At 35.2% G+C, this 15,717-nt stretch overlaps 1 protein-coding gene across 1 annotated transcript in view; it reads left to right on the top strand.

Annotated features, from left to right (window-relative positions):
• Positions 1-5,481: 5,481 nt before the first annotated feature.
• LOC113234905 (homeobox protein aristaless-like) overlaps positions 5,482-15,717 on the top strand; it is a 33,620-nt gene continuing 23,384 nt past the window's right edge. The window contains exon 1 of the mRNA XM_026470428.1: positions 5,482-5,634. The gene's annotated coding sequence lies outside the window, so the exon portion shown is untranslated. The remainder of the gene's footprint in view (positions 5,635-15,717) is intronic.

The raw sequence follows: 15,717 nt of genomic DNA, 5'->3' as shown, positions 1-15,717 counted from the left end.
ATAGGCTAGGGGCCTACCACAACCTCTTAAAACAATATTACTTTAACCTTACATTGACTTTTCGTACCATGACGCGCTTAAAGTAAGCTTATTATAATGTTAAAACTATGATGTTTTATTGGCAGCTTTGTGACTATCCATTCACTCAGTTCGTACTATGATGCGACTTTAACATTAAAGTAATATTGTTTTTATGTCAAATCTAGCAATCATATACCTAATAGTTTCTCAGACGCAGTGGAAACAATATTATTTTTGAATTTATTGTCTAAATATTGATTTGTAATTATTAAAAGTTAAGTTGAACTTGTTTATTTACATAAATCTCTTCAATATTTTGTTCATTTTTTTATCGAATAGTACATAGGAAATAATTTCTCGTTAAATAAAAATACGCGGTGTTTATTTCGTAAAATTATGACAGCGACATCTATATGCTCCTTGGCGACACTAACAGTTGACACTAGACTATAATTCCGAATTCATAACGTGATTATCAAAACTCATTTTGTTTTATTTATTTTTCTTCATGAAAATGCGGAAAAATAATTGAAAACAACGTAATTTTAATAGATTTTACTATTACATACATTACTTTATACTTACATTACATTCTTTTTTTAAAAGTTAAAATTCTCTAAATGTAAATAACATTAAATACTTAAACATTATACAACGAAAACACGATTCGAAATATCAAAAAAGAAAGAGATGGCATTATATAGTTCATATAGCGTTATTTCTTTCCTATTTTAGTAGATACAATATTGGGAAATCATTCGTTCTTTTAATCACTTTAGCAATAATGCATTACTTGGTTGACATGTTTATCATGGTACGAATATGAGTAATATTATAATAAGCTTACATTGAAATAAGATTGTTTTTACGGAAAAAAATTTGAATGGAAAAAAACAGTACCAGAAAAAAAGTCTTTCACGGACCTTAGTATATATAAAAAGCATACATGCGATCTCTTTAGTGTAATAATAATTTTCTCAAAAATAAAAGAGTATATTGCTCATTGCCAGTAATGAAGCCATTTTTTACATTCCTTTTTACGCAGTGTCTTAAATGCCGTTATGTAATTATGATTTTACAACACATAAAATGTGTTGTAAACTATAATTTCATTACTTCTCTACATTGTACTCAAAGGATAAAAAATCGACATTAATACCTTGTAAGTTAACTAGCGTGGACTAAGATTAGATAGCAACAAATGGATAGGTTACTATGTGTTGAATAGCGCTGTTGTTTTGCATATTAATGCAATTAGGAATGATACGATAGTGAATAATGTAATTCATTAGTCGTTTATTGAAGATGGGAAAGAAAAACAATTTAATTAAGGCGAAATAGAATAAATGGATAAAGTAGTTAAATTATCATTTGATATTGTGTTGACAATTGGATAAATAAACGATAATTAGCATTTTAAACTTAAATGAAAAGTTCATAGTTTCATTTGTCGCTTGTATCTTAAATGAATACCAGTTTTGGTTTTATTTTCGTCGTAGAAAAAGTAGAGTCAGTAACCAGCTTTCATGAGTAAATAGTCCAAAAAAGTACAGCGTTAAACCAACTTCCCACCGCGGCGGACATCCAAAAACTGTAAGTTCTCCTTTTTGAGTGGCAATGCTCTGGGCCGAGACCAATCGATTCGGGGCCAGCGGCACAGTTTGTTTAGTCCGACCGAATCAGGCTAAAAAGACAAGTCGTGAATTGAATCCCGGCATCAAGCCATCTGTGAAATCATCTCATGGCCAGAATCAGACACCGAGTTTCGTACATTGATGATCGTGTTTTGTGCTGATGGTTTTAACAGAAAGGAAACGCCTCAATGGTTGTAGAAATACGAGAATAAGTCGCTCTGTAACTTTAAATGTTGCTGTTGGTCAAGGGTCTGAAAAACGGCGTCATCACGAGCGGATCCCGGTCGAAAATGGCCGTGGTAATGGTATTTGTTTGTCGATTTTCTCTCGTTTTAGCCGTAACTCGATTTGCTTTTTGTCCGATCTTACAAAGGGGAGTAAATTTCGTTAGTGCGTTGCATCGCGTCGATCGTGCCTGAGAACATCGTGACGGTTTCTGAAGAGATGATACACGACCTGACCGTGCAAGATCAATTATTGTTTTCATTAAAACAAATGTTGAGTTACGATTTCGTCTCGGAAGTTGAGATACGTTTTTTGGAAGGACCAATTTTTGTCCTCTTGCATTGTATCGACGTTCTTGATGTTGTCCAACAGTCGCCAGAGACGATATTTAAAAAAAAAGATAAGCCACTGTAGAAGGAAACGATACTGTTGCTGCAAATGTTGCCATGCAGAACATTATCTGCGCAATGGGAACCGTTAACTTGAGCAACTAATTTCTGAGAAAAGCTATTGGAAATCATGTTAGATTGACCCTTCGCCATCAATGTTCAATATTATAGAGGTGACATATCACAATAGTAACCATAACATAACTTTACGTTACATATAAGTAAATTCCATTTGAATTTGACCCTTGTTATTAATGATGCGGCACAAACACAACACTTCGTGCTCATTTGAATGTCACCTCTAGTTAACCATTCACATCCATATCAAATCGTATTTCCTTCAACAGTCACTGACTCCTCGCTTTGACTAATTAACTATGACTTTGGCTATCGAAAACAAAACAATGACGGAATCAAATCAATGGCACATTCCGATTAACCGACTGATGCTCAGTCATCGCCAACATGGGCAAGAAACGGAGTGAATGTCCTCCGTAATTTATTTTAAATTAAGTCGCAGTCGAGAAAAAAAGAAAACGGAAACTGTAGTGACTGTAGAACCAAGGCCCAATTGTCACATCCGGACACATTCGGGTGACTTCGATGACACCGAAGATAAAAAAAACCAAAATTACACGATTGATTCGCCAAGCCGCAAATGAGTGCGATTTGTCGACCGTTCGACACTTAGACTGATCCTCACATAGTATCGGTCTACAGTGAAATATTCTGTATGATGTCAACGATTGGGGCGGATATAGCTTGTCTATAGTTGCTGTAGGTGGAACTGATAGGACAATATATCTTCATTAAATCGAGCTCTCTTTAATATTGTCACATTAATGGCATACGGAAACAGACAACATCGGCTCCTTTGTCGAATGTGATTCGAGCGCTAATTACCGTTATTGCAACGTGAAAGCTGCGATCGGCCGGATGCGCGCAATTTTTTCTAACGCGTCCTTTTCCGGCAAACACAAAAACGTGCATATTGAATTTGAAATAAAAAAAATTATATTCCCCTAACTGAATTTACACGATCCAGGGCACTAACGACGGTAAAAAACAATTATGGCGACACAGATCTTATCTGTGTAATTTGGTGCGCGTACAAATTTCGTGTCGGCTGCGTAATGGCACCGGCAGTTTTATTGTGTTATTTACACAAATAAAAACGTTTATTTTTACATTTTCCCAAAATTAAATATGGGCCAATTTATGTCGGGAGCGGGAATTACGTTGTTAGTAATAATTCGAGTGATTTAGAAAACTCCAGCGCAAAGGCGAGGCATTATCTCGAGACTCGTTTATTATTCACGTGTCGTTGTGCGAGTCATTTGGTGAGTCGTGTAATTGCTCACCGTGGGAGGAAATCCTATATGTTTTGTAATCAGGTAAACCTAATGTGCAATCAGTTTCCACTGTCTGTTTATCTGTCGCATTATAACGATTATGTTTCATTATAAAACATTTATTATTCATACAAATGCGCCAGCACAATACAATAAAGCTTTATCCTGTAATTTGATGCATAATAACATTCTATTGACTGAGCACTGGTTAAACCTTCATGACGGCCCAAAACTGTGCAAAATAATATATGTTATTCTTCAGAATTACAAATAATATGCCCAACAGGCAATAAATAATTGTTTGTTTTAAAAATTCAATACATCAGACACCGAAGCTTTGTTTGTTGCATAGTCATAATTGTACGTGTCCAAAAATTATAATCTAGTTGAAAGTAACAAATCTAAAATACATTACAACAAACATGATTTTGTTCCGCCTTCTATGTAATTCTGAAACAATTGTACCTACCATTATAAGATACGAAGCGGAATAATACGAGGGGATTTGTGCCAAATGTCATTTTAATAGTTTTAATTACATCGCGAAGACGACTAATTGCGGCCTTAATGATGGTTGTTACAAATTATTACGTTATTTTTGTAGTTGGTCTAACTTGTTGTAACATTTTGTCTTTCGCGTTATCTCGACATCGGCCTTCTTCTTTATATGACTTGTCAGCGTCTAAGATAGGAAAGACAACAGTGAATAAAAATCTAGCCTTCATCGCGTGTTGTTTGTCTAGATTTTAATCTTATATTATTAAAGAGTAATTTGAATTGTTTTTGTAAATAAAATAGTTTTTGAAATAGTAGTTGTTTTAAGATATTAAAAGAAATGGTGTCGGTATGTTTTTTTTCAATTGTAAGCAATTTTAGTGGACTCGTTTGTTTATTGCTCAACTTATTTATTACTATTATGTATGCATGTAAACAAATTAAACAATAACTACAACAATGTATCGTACTAACATTTAGGACTTGTGTATCTCTTAAAACATTAATTTAGTATCCATTAGCTAATTTTCGTATTGCAATCATCATTATCTTTATGGGTTATGCTGTATTATTACTGTACTTGCGCTATACTTAAAGTTCTTGATTACGTATCAAACTAATAACTTGAGAGGCTTCTCTCGGTGTAAAGCGAAGCCGCTAACTAAGTTGCAAGTAGTTGCAAGAGGCCAAGCCAGCTGGTTTATGGCCCTAGGTGCAATTAGAGCAAAGATGCCGACGTTCACAAATAAATGCTCTAAGCCGCCGCTTATAAAGATTTCATAGCATTTAATTGGGTACCTAATACGGCTTTCAATGCTTCAATAAAGAAGAAGCGTACGTTATATTTCTCAACAATAAATTTATCTTCTTGGAATTGTAGTTAGCTCTGTTCGCCTCACTACATGAAACATGTTTTTTTCACATAGAATCAAAAAATGTGTTAATAGACACAAAAAGAAATTAAAAAGCCTTATTACAAATCGATTATTCAAAAACATATTAAGCTTGAATAATCTCGACGAAGCTCAAATCACCCATTAACTCGCAGCATACTTAATTACAGCACTAGTGGACCACAGTTAGGCTTTGACACAGCAGACAAACGCATATATCGTGACTTCAGCCAGTAAAGTCGGTTTGTTGATAAAGTCAATTAGTGGTATCGAAGTAGGGACCAGTATTAACTGATTATGGCCCACCCTCACACCCAGCGACGGATCAACGCGCTGCTATTGGCCGGGCGTTCCACAGGGGAGTGGCTTGAGCCCGCTACAGTTTTTGTTATACGTTTTCGAACCGTGCGTAGGCGACTGTCGAGCCGGCTGTATTCTCTACCAGTCGATTGAAGGCGTCGGTGTGTCATAGTTTATTGCTCTGTTGTCGGACCAGACGTCACGGGGTATCTTGTAAATTGTGTCGTTTATTGACGGCAATTTATTCGTGTTCCCTTCACTCTCTTCACGTGCTATAAAAGGACTTATCGATTTTTACGGAGTTTCGCGGTGTGAATTAATCGACGTAAGTACTATGATTACTTTACATATTTTTGTAATTAACATCAAACGAATGCATGTTTCATTAAAAATTGTGAAGTGCGGCCTTGTACTGTAATTCATAGCGTCACATACATCAAGTAATGGATCCTCTTTATGAATACTGAGTTGTGACCTTAAAAGCGATGTTTAATTAACAATAATTCACAACAAACGGAATTAAATATTTAAAAAAATTGTTGATTACATTTAAGAATATAATGAAATGTCTGGTCTAGGTGGTATACAAGTATTTTCTGTATTTTATTATGACATGCGTGTGACGAAATAGATCTAATTAATATTTGAAATGAAATATAAAGTCATGGCGCGTCAAAGACTGTTTCTATGAGTTATTAATGCTAATAGATGGATTATTAAAATATTGTACAAGTTAATCCACATGGCGCCTCCCGCCGACTCTCTAATTACACATAATAATTAATCTATTATATTAATGACATTATTTTGATAACGCACGGCCAGTGCCCATTAATCAAAGCCTACGACGACCTCATTTGACGGCTCCCATCATATTTTTTCAAGCTAAAAAAAAGCATAATACCTTATATTTCAAAAGCATTTGCATAATTAGGTGAATTTTATTGCTTTATTGAATTAGGACCGATGTCAGCCTCAAAATTGAAACCAGCAGGGGTTCTTGTGTTGTTAATTTTGTTTATAGCTTGTATTATGGTCAGTTTTGAATGTTATTTCATATCTCTGACTTTATAAGCGTTGTTAGAGACCGCGTGGACCACTACAATAGGAGACGGTTATTGATCTTGATTTTATAGCGCCATTACAGAACGGACCAAGTAATTGAGCAAATCACTTTGTGTTCTTTTGACGTGGAAGGATCTATAATCAAATTTTTATATTATAACCTGCTTGAGTTTATTTTATTATAAAGGAGATAAAAAGCAAATGTGTTGGAGCGCTATAATATTTAAATAAACATTATTATAAATTTCGAAATTATGTTGCTTCTTAGATCACAGGATGAAATATCAAAAGTGTATAAGAGCCTATGTGTAAGAGAACACTTTTAATATATCAATTCAACATTTGACAAGATCGTAAACATGTATCGCTGAAATGTTCAACGGCTATTGTAGATAAACTACAGTTAAAAAATCGTCCATACCTCATAATGTACTTTATCCAGTATTTTGTTTTGTTAATAAATTAGTTTTAAAAGTACCGGCGGCTTATTTTTTTAATATTATTTAGGTTGCTCTGCTGCCGTTAGTTGAAAGTTTGTGATAAAAATTCAAAACATTGAAAATATTGTATAAGGAAATTAAATTTAAAAAATAAGTATTTTTCTCACATGCGCCCTTTCCATTAACGGCGGCATAAGATCTATGTATGTATATTTTACTAATATTACGAAGGCATAATTAAATCATAGATCTCTATAATTATGATGATAATTTACATTACCTTACAAAAAGCTGTAATTTTATATACATGCCGAATTGTCAGAAAGTTCATGCACAAAGAAAAAAAACCGAAATAAGTTCTCATCACTACCCATCCTAAACATACATACACGCCATATTGCATTTTGTCGATTTTTGTCAGTAAATGCAGTTAAAACCAGCCAAAGAATTGAGAAACGAAAAAAAATGATATCAACGTGTTACTTAAGTTGTTAATTAACCACACCATTTATCTGGTCTTAAAGGGTATTTCCTATCCTGTGAGTACCAGAACCACGAATTTCACTCTAGGGCACTACCCAAAATACCCAGACCAGAATTAACTGCCTCCGTGGTCGAACGATGACCACGCTGTTCAGCCACGCAGAGGTCTCGGATTAGATTCCCGGGTCAGTAGAAATATTTGTATGCTTACATTTATTTCGTAGGCTTGGGTGTATTTTGTGGTTGTCTATTAGTGTGTCCATGGCACCCGCGACACAGGCTTTCCGTAGTGCGGGGCTATGAGTGTATGCGTTAAAAAAAATGTGAAACTTCTGAAATTGATCCTGGAATCAAACAAAATGTAATATAAAATGTGAGAATGTTATAACGTCCTCACCTAGCATAGTTAACGTTAAAATAAGTTTTTTTTTGCCTCACTTACTCGGCCCCGTCAGTTTCAGCCAAGGCTTTAAATAAAACCTACCCTGACATCTTTTGTGTCGTTTTAACTTTTTTATATAACATCAATTGACGGGATAAACAAGTCGTGCGTAATCTACCCATAACATTTGCTGTACCACACAGAGCTTTAAGGGTCTATACAACCCCAAATGGCTTTGGATGATTCCACCTAACAGTAAAAGTGTTCAATCAACCACTTTGGATAAAATATATTTTAAATTTGAGGATATACACTGAACTATACGATGTGAAAACACGATTCGTAAAAATTAGCACCAAAAAAAAAACACAAACTTACCTCGAAAATTTACAAGAAAACCGAATGTATTTTACAGGAAGTTTACACATACCAATGATTTTGTTAATATGAACTGAACTAAATAGAACACGTATAGTATACGACACTAATTTTTCCAACGGCTTTAATTACGATTGTAAAAAAATAAATTCTGAAAGTTCGACCCAAGCAAAATGAACCGTATTGGTGCGGGAAATATTTGGATTCCCAAAGACTTGACGTCACACTATGACATAAAGTTGACAGGTCTCGTGAGCCTGCAGATTCAACCATACTCTTACCCTTCAAACCCGAACGGAGTAATGCTCGGCGGTTGAAATGGGTATGGCGTTAGTAGGTACTTTCCTAGAGGAACTGTTTCACAAGGAGCTCTATATCTACTAGCAGTTATTTTTATTAATCGATTTTGTAACTTCTTTATGTTCCAATACACTATGAACTTAATATGACTTAGATATCTTCATTACGCTTCTTAACTCTCACGTCGTCATCTTATAGCTCCCTAAATTGAGTTCTCAAATCACAATAGACTTCGGAAAGAGTGAATTTAACCGATTTTTTACTAAAGGGTTGGCCGATCTCATTCGATTATCGTGACCAGTTTAAAAGATCTTTGCCCCCTCCCTTCGTTAACTTACGAATAATACAGCGAGAGGTCGTTGTGTGATGATAAAAGAGTCAAGCTACGTTGGTAGTGATAAAAACCCTCATGATGACTTGCGGATGCCTTCGGAACGCGAGCAGCATTGTTGATTGTATTAGACTTAATTACATCTTAATTAACATTCTGGTTTCTCATTACACGCTACTCGGAGCTACCACCGGCATTTGTAATAGGAAAGTCGATTTACGGATCATATCTGGGTTTCTTTTTTTGGTCACCTTGTATGTTACCTTAGGGATATTAAAATGTAAAGTTCGTAGTAACTTACCAACAGGCACACATTTTCGTCCCGTCACTTGATATTAAAAGCACTTAAATTTGTATTTTAAGGTTGCTTGGAAGAAATAGCTACTTAGCAATAAGGACGCCTATTGTACATTAGCTTACTCTGTGATACTTACATTATTATTCTGTGCTGTCATTGTAATTTTTAATGTGCAATAAAGAATATATCATGCATTCGCCAGGCGTCAAATTTACAATCACATTATCTCCGTAACAGTTTTTTTAACCTATGGGGCACAAATCTCCCCCAAAATGGGTGTAATTTGTGATTGTATGTGTGTGTCTATGGCACTTGCGGTGCAGGGTTTCCCTAGTGCGGGGTTATAAGTGTATGCGTTATAAATAAAAATTAACAACCCTCGGAAAAAGTGTAGTACCTAACCCGCATTGGGTCACCTTGGTGAACCCGTGCCCAGCAGTGGGACGTACAAATGGGTTGATAATGAAACATATTAATTTAAATTAAGAAAATCACTCTCTCAATCATACTAATGTGTTCTACAATATTCTAAAATATTTTACCATTACTTCATTTTATGAAAGAAGTGAATTCACCAAATTGTGAATTTTGTAATAAAATTGAAGACGTTCATCACTTGTTGGCGGAAAGTACCAAGAACGAAAGCCAGTGACAACTACTGACGTTTCCATTATAATTGAACCGCTCGAACGTCAATTTTTTCCAAGGGATTTTGTCTGAACCCTCCTCAAATTATACAAAAATGTTGTGTGACATGGTAAATCAGCGATAGTTAACGTAGTATTTTGAATAATATAAAAAAATATTTTTACTGTAAATTGCATGACAATCAGAATAAGGTATGATAGGACTGGCATGTTCTCTAGAACAAAAGTCCTAAAATTAAATGAAGGTTAAAAAAAAACCATTGCTTCATCTTTACTTGAGCTGAAATATTTTATTATACCGTCAGTAGTAAAGTATGAAACATATTTTTGTAATTCGAATTTGTTAATTTAAATGTACGTAACAACTAGTGTAAGAAACTAAAACGAATTAATTTTTTTTAACACGAACGAAAGCAATTATTCATTGTAGATAACAGCGGTTAATTTATTTATAGCGATTTAAGGTTTTGCTACTTTGCAACACTGAATATTTTTGTGTTAATCAATTTTGAACAAAGGAGTGATTAGTCAATGCAACAAAAAAACTAACTAACTTGAGATATACAAATTTGTAATACAATACAATGAATACTTTCTCAAAATCCGTCGCAAAATAGAATAAAAGCGAATTTCAGTAATCATAGCAAACTAACGACTTTTTTATAAAAAAAAAGTAGTTAGTTGTATAACAATAGAACAAAGTAATGGAAAAAAAGAAAAAAAGCCTAGGAAACCCAAGGGCCCGGGAGCTACTTTGCCCAACGCGTTAGCATAGCCATAAAAAAGGGGAACGCTGCCAGCATCTTGGGCACCTTGCCGCGGGGACCCAATTTTATTAATATAATGTAATGTAGTTTTACTTACTAGTATTCAAGCTTTTATTGTACCTTACCTGTGTGTTATGAAAATAATAGGGGTTAAAGTATGAAATTGCCGATTTGTACTGAAAATCTAAATTGTTTATTTTTTAAATTTTTAACAAATTTATTTAATCAAAATAGTTGCCATTATTATCTATACATTGCTGCCATCTAATGGGAAGGTTATTAATGCCTTTGCGATAGAACTCCGACGATCTAGACTGCACAAACTGTGTGAAAGCATTTTGTACTGCCTCCTGGGAAGAAAACTTCTTGTCACGTAGATAATTGTCCAAATCACGAAAAAAATGGTAGTCCGTTGGAGCAAGGTCTGGTGAATACGGAGGATGACGAATGGTTTCTAACTGCAGTTCCTGAAAGGTCAAAATGGTTTCTCGTGCTGTGTGAGGTCTCGCGTTGTCGTGGAGCAATAATGGTGAAGATCGATTCATGAGTCGGGGCTGTTTTACTGCTAGTTTTGTCAACATGGTTCGGAGTTCGGCACAATAGACATCTGCCGTTATTGCTTGACCAGATCGGAGAAAACTATAGTGAATAACACCATGCTGAGACCACCAAACAGTTACCATTACCTTTTTATTGGTAAGTTTTGCTTTAGGACACTGTTGTGGCATTTGACCTGGGGTCAGCCATTGCATTTTTCTTTTCCGGTTATCATAAAGAATCCACTTTTCATCACATGTTACAATTCGATCCAATATTCCTTCATTTCTGTACCGGTTCAACAAGGCAACACAAGTTTCAACACGCGTTTCTTTCTGCAGATCAGTCAAATCATGAGGCACCCATTTTTCGTATTTTTTTATTTTATTGATTTGACGCAAGTGAGTCAATATTGTGGGTAAGGTAACGTTAAACCATGCCGCTAATTCCTGGGTAGTTTGACTAGGATCGGCTTCCACTATCTCTCTTAATTCATCGTTATTCACCTGTGTGGGCGGTCTTCCTCGTGGCTCGTTCTTTAAGTCGAAATTTCCATCACGAAAGCGTTTAAACCAAAATCGCACGGTGCGTTCATTAGTAGACCCCTCTCCAAACGCAGCATTGATATTGCGGGCTGTTTCTGCCGCGTTAGTTCCGCGTCGGAACTCGTATTCAAAAATCACTCGAATTTTCGCAGTATCCATCTTTCTTGTCTAAATTGAATAACAAAAACAATTGAAAGTCGATATTCAAATGTTTCAAATTTAAAAAAAGAAAAACATTACAGAAACCATTTGAAAAAAGTTTCATTCGAAAACCTCAAACCATGAAGATTCTATGAAAATTCAAAGAACCTATTGCAATAAAACGGCAATTTCATACTTTAACCCCTAATAAAATAGATACAACTAATGGACTAATTTCACAAATAAAATAACATGGTGGTCAAACATCGTGACATTCAATAAACTTATTAATAAACGACATCTCCAGTCAGTTGCTGGTAGCTGTAAAGGTACCTGGCTGAGTGAAGAAATAGATTTCTCACAGATGGCCCTACGTCAAAAAAGTCGTTACAAAACCAAAAAAATATCTACAACAAGCACATAGCAAAATAAACATTATTAATCATGTAACGTACTAGCCATAAAACAGGTCGTGCTCTTATGGAAAATTCTCGCGCGAACTCGGGAATTTAAGCAGCTACCGTATCGTATCTAATTTGTGCGTTACACAATCGATATAAAGTTCATTATGCCATGTAAAACTTCTTCGCAAAAAACCGCTTTCATTCCGTTTCGCGGTTTGAGCCTTAATGTATTATTTTTAACCGACTTGAAAAAAGGAGTAAGTTCACAATTCGGCTGTATTTTTTTTGTATGTTTGTTACGCAATAACGATTAGTGAACCTATTTTGATGATTCTCTTTTTGTTGTAAAGAGGGTACCTCATATTTGGTCCCAATTGAATTTGAAGAAAATATTCCACCTCTAAATGTGGCAAACTAGGGGATGAATCCGGTTTCGCGCATTTTCCGTTAACCGATTTCAATAAAACTTGGCAAATAGATGTAATTCCACGAACTTTTGAGGTCATTTTTTATAATATGTATACCAAGTGACGGGACAATCAAGACGTGCGCCTGTTCGTAACCTACACGCCTGTTTATAGCAGTTGCAGGGCCACTCATCGTAAAAATTTGAGGGGCACTGCAACTTCAACTTCACCTTAAGACATAAGTTGACAAGTCCCATGTGCCAGTACTTTCACCAGCACCCTACAAAACCGAAAGCAGTAATGTGAGCTACTACTTGGCGGCTGGAATAAGTAAGGTGGCAGTGCTTCCCTGAACGAACTCTTTCTCAAGGCTACTAACTAATAATAAAAACAATGTGCCATATAATCATACCAATTACCTAAACTCAAGAAATAAATACCTTATGGCAAAACTGATCGGGCAGTACCCCAGACAGGTATTAATTTCGATAAGTTCTTTTCCTAAATTAGTTGTACCGAGAACCCAAAACCTAATCTTACCTAACACCCACAGCACTAACCGCAATCTTTATTCTGTTTATTAAAGATTTTATTACTTTTTTTAAGATTAGCGACTTAATATTGTTGAGTGAGAAAATCTCAAGTTTCCTAGTTAATCTGTGAATAAATACAATGCAAATACCCTTTATTGCACACAAGAGAATAATACGTAGATAAACAAAAGACAAAAGACAAGATAATCAACCCAAGTACTCGTAAAAACCAGTTTTAAGCATTTATTGCCGCCAAGCAGTAATGTCAGCATTACTGTGTTCCGATTTTGAAGGGTTAAGGGTGCTGGTGAAATTACAGGCATATGGTACTTGTCAACTTAAGTCTCAGGGTGACGGGCGCAGAGGCAGTGCCCCTCAGATCTATGCAATTTAAAGCTCTAGTACTGGCACGACTAGTTCGTCCCGTCACTTGATGTTATAAAAAAAAATTAAAAAAATTGTGAAAATTTTGTACGTACCTGCTTTGATTCTATACCCATAGTAAGAAAAAGGTTTGGCACCTTAGATTTGTGTTGCGTATTTATAAACAGAAGCATATATATTATTATTATTATTATATTATATATTATATTTACATAAGTGCAGGTGTACCGTGTAAACAAACAGTGGTAGCCTAATTGTTTGAACTACCTCTCAAGCAGAAGGTTATGTATTCGAATCCGGGCATGCACCTCTGAGCTTTAATTCGAAATTTACCACCATTTCGATGATGGAAAACATCGTGCGGAAATCTGCACACACGTGCAAAGCAATTTAATGATGTGTGTGAAGTTCGTTATCTCGCATTTGACCAGCGAGAAAATTATGACCCCATAATAGGGATTGTTATGAGTTGTTAAATGACAATTCTTCAAACAAAACAAAATTCTTTAATTTTTATTTTTATAAAAAGGTATACCAACAGCAAGACATGTACAATAATTCACATCGCAACACATTACAAACAATGATATCAATTACTAATGTGCACAACACATTCCAAATAATTCCAATTATAGGCGTCCACAACATTTACCAAGAACTATCTAAATCATTTCAAAAAATTCCAAGGTAGTAAGTCTAAGTGGGAAGCCTAAAAGAGTCTATGCTACATTTAAATAATGCATTAGGTAGTTTATTTTTAAAAACATTTGGCGAATTGAAAACGTCTATAAAAGGAGCCTTTAGAGTGGTTATGTTACATTCGTAGACAATGTAAACCCAAATTAGTTCTGTGATTTGGAATGTTGAACACTTTCCGTATTGGTAGTCTTTTTTTTATTAGAAATAAGTGCGCATTTGACCTCCATCTCACCCGATGGAAAGGGATGATGAGGTCGACGATGTAGCATGGACACCTAAATAATGCCTATTCACTCTCGCCTTGAATAGGTCCAAGTTACAGCTTTCGGGGAATACGTCCGCAGACAGGGAATTCCACTCTCTAGTCGCTCGCCATATAATTGTGGAAGCGAAACGCTTCGTACGAATCCAGGGAATATCCATAACATAGGAGTGGAATCCCAGCCCACGTCTAGTCTCGCGATGATGGAAAGGGGAAGGCAGAATCTGGGATAGTATAAGGAACAGTAAAATTATTTTTTTTTAAAAGATCAGAACATTCAGTTTTCTTATTTGTAATTTTATACAGGAACTTGATTTCATTGTCCAATTTTTGACATTTCTATATTTATTTCGACGTTATTCAAATTATAATTTTGACATCTAGTTACATTTTACGATTATTATCATTAAAATTACTCTTGTAATATCACTGCGTTTAAATTACTGACTGACTTATTAAGTCCAAGTGTGCACGCCCACGTGATACTATTAAAAAAACATGTTACACCTGTTTTAATCTGATGAAGAGCATGTGAGTAAATGTACCTATAATCTTAGAATAATTATTATAACGTACTTTCAATATTTGTATGCTTACGGACACAGTGAAATTATACATATTTTGTACATGTAAACTTCTAGACAACCTATGTTTTCACAATTAATTGAATTGTGAATTAGCCCTGGACGCCTGTGCCCAGCTGTGGGACTATACAGGGTTATTTTGAAAATACTAACCTTGAAGGACTATATTACTAACTTCTTCCACAACAACTTTTGTTCCCTGACTTTTGACAAAACATGATAAAATTTTTATTTTTTTTTACTATCTGACACTTTTTAGATCTGCGGTGCCCCTTATAGTGACAGTTATCGCTAGCGACCTCGTTTGTATACAAAATGTTGTTTCTTCTTGTGACCGCTAGAGGCGCTGTATAATTTGCCATACAAAATTGTAAAGTAATTTAGAGACCTGTTGAAAGAAGTATACATATCTTTAGTACATTCTGCCTTAGTGTATTGCATACCTGTCTGGGGTGGTGCGCCGAAAACGAAGTTTCTTGATGTAGAACGTGCTCAACGCAGCTTGATTGAGGTCATGTATTTTAAGAAGATGAGGTTTTGTACTAAACAGTTGTACAACTTGTGTGAGCTATCTCGGTGAGAGAATTGTATGTTACTAGCAAAGTGTTAAAAAAACATAAAACTTTAGCATATGACCATAGTAGCAGACAGAAAGAAAGGCAAGATCTTGTAATACCAATTCCAAGTACCAACACTGTGTTTGCATATAATGGATTGCGGGGAAAACATATGGAGAAGTTGTAGCTCTGCTTGATAACCACTCTTAAATACACGTACACACACACACACACACACACACACACACACACACACACACACAC

The sequence above is a fragment of the Hyposmocoma kahamanoa genome, unplaced genomic scaffold (assembly GCF_003589595.1).
Source record: "Hyposmocoma kahamanoa isolate Upper Pololo Valley unplaced genomic scaffold, ASM358959v1 102, whole genome shotgun sequence".
Lineage (NCBI taxonomy): Eukaryota > Metazoa > Arthropoda > Insecta > Lepidoptera > Cosmopterigidae > Hyposmocoma > Hyposmocoma kahamanoa.
The sequence above is the reverse complement of the archived record's forward strand: the minus strand, read 5'-3'. Positions and strand labels throughout refer to the sequence as shown.